Source organism: Olea europaea, unplaced genomic scaffold (genome assembly GCF_002742605.1).
Source record: "Olea europaea var. sylvestris unplaced genomic scaffold, O_europaea_v1 scaffold920, whole genome shotgun sequence".
Taxonomy (NCBI): domain Eukaryota; kingdom Viridiplantae; phylum Streptophyta; class Magnoliopsida; order Lamiales; family Oleaceae; genus Olea; species Olea europaea.
In genome coordinates, this window is record NW_019267682.1 from 90,957 (window position 1) to 93,458 (window position 2,502).

Sequence of the window (2,502 nt, forward strand, 5' to 3'; positions counted from 1 at the left end):
AACCTGGACCGAGTCAACTCAACTTGCTACAACTCAGTACAGAAACAATAGATCAAACAGGGTTAGAACCGAGTTATAATGAGTTAATAACGAGTTAAAAGTGAGTCATAAGAAAATTAAAAAATTCATCTTTCAAGGACAGCAGGAAAAACGATTTTCCAGAAAACCAGATCTGTGACCCCAAGAACCATTTTGAAAAAAAATATTGTTTGAAAAATTTCTTTTCAAAAGAAAATTAGTTGCTCTGATACCACTTGTTACGTCAAAACACCCTAAGTGTTTGTTGGATCGTGAGATATTCAAAAACAGAAATAAAGTTTCAGAAAAAAAAAATCGAACACAACGATATGTTTTTGCCCTCAAAAGAGAGCCCGGATGTTCAGCTTTCACCTAGTCACCCGTTGAGCATCCCCAAGAGAGATATAGCTCAAGATTTCACTAAGAAAAACACCAAGAATTAGTACAGATGTACGAAGGAACCAAGTTCCTTCGATATTCCTTTCGCCTCCTTTAAAAAACCTAACTACAAGACTCTCAATCACTCACAGATCGTACACAACAATCTAAAATATCACAAAGGATACAGATTGAGAAGATCACGAAGAACATTTTCAGTATTCAGAGTAAAATCGAAACCCCAGTCTCTCACTCAGAGAAAATGGAAGAGGCGAAATGACAGAATAATCGAAGGATCCAGAATGAGAGCCAAACTCAAGATAAATATCTGATCAGTCAACTACCACAATCCAAGGGTTGGGATGATGCCACGTTGACGGCAGATCCCCTCCCATTAGAGGCATAGAATCGCATTTCACAAAGGCATGTTTTTATCAACCCGAAAATGATAATGGTCCAAGTCCATTTAGTGGATTTCCTTTTGTTTTGGGCCATCAACTAACAGTGAAGCAGCCCATTATTACTAACAGAGTTGCAATCATACAATCTTGCGTGTGTTTGTTGAAGGTGGAGCTCAAACGAATATGCTGGGCCTTCTTTAGTAGCTTTAGCTTTTAGACGGGATGGTTAGGGGTGTTTAAAATTCAAATAATTTGGTATATTTCTGTGTCTAACCCATTCGTTTTATCATATGTTCTGTCCGTTTTTGAAATCTTGTTCAAAGTCTATTTGACAAATTTTAGTTGAAATTCTATTTGCAAATTCTATTGGAAGTTGGAATTGTATCAAACTTAAAGAGATTAAGATGACAAAAGAATGAAGAAAAGCATCAAAAGGAGGTAAAATTCGGGACCTGGCAGCCGGGGGCGCCACCTGTTCTCTTTATGTGCAGATTTTTGGTCTCCTAATCCAATTTAAACGGGATTTTTTTGCATTCTACTTCTTCTACAACACCAAGATTAGGGTTTGGATGTTCCCAATATATATTTAACTCTTCATTTTATTTTGGATCAAGTTAGACAACTCGAAATACAAAATCATTATAATTCTTTCTCCATATTTTAGTGAAATATTCATTCCTCTACCAATTATTTTATTCTTAAGTTTGTGATAAATTATTTCATATTGTATTGTATTATTTTCTTGCCTATATCACAACAATTAATATCGAAGTTATCCTGTATTTTCTCTGTTGTTTATAAAAATTGGTATTAAAGCTAAGGTCTTATTCATAGGGAGATTTTCTTTTTGGAATGACAACTATTTTCTCTGTTATTCCACTTTTGGATTGCACCTTAACATTTTCATTGTGATGGGTAAAGATGCGAGCAATACTTGTTCGAATGGATTTGGACAATGCATTATTAGGATTTGACAAGATATCCATAACTTGGAATTATGAGGGAGAAACAACGAAGGGATCAAAAAACCTTATCTCAAATTCATCTTCATCTATCGAATAACAATCTTTGGAATGTTTTGAAGGAAAAGTTTGCCACAGCGTTATGGTTAATAGTGGAGCAATTATGGATGACAAAGAATTTTACTAGTAAATTTCACTTGAAGGATCACCTTTATTCTCTTCATTTGTCAGACGGTACATCTCTTGAAGATCACCCAGTCGTGTTTAAGGAAATCATCGTTGATCTTGAAACCTTGGAGGTCATAAATGATGAAAAAGATTTAGGTTTGGTTTTGTTGTGTTCATTACCCGCTTCATAGATGTCGTTCAGAGACATGATCTTGTCTAGTAGTGATACTTTCACCATTGAAGATGTTTATGATGCTCTTTATTAAAAAAAAGGAAATGAAGCTTCTCATTTGAATTGAAGCTCATGAAGATGACCTTATTGTTGACGGGGGTTCTAGAAGGGGAAAATTAAAGTTTAACTTTACAAATAAAATTTGTAATTATTGCAAGAGGAAGGGACACTTAGTTGAGGATTGCTATAAATTACAGAATAAAGAAAAACTGGCTGTAGCTAATCAAAAGGGAAAGTAATTAGTACTTTAGGTGAAGCTGGTGTTGGAGAAACGTTTCACAATGATGGAGATCTTTTAGTGATTTTTTACGGCGATTCCAAACCTGAAGAGGATTGAATTTTT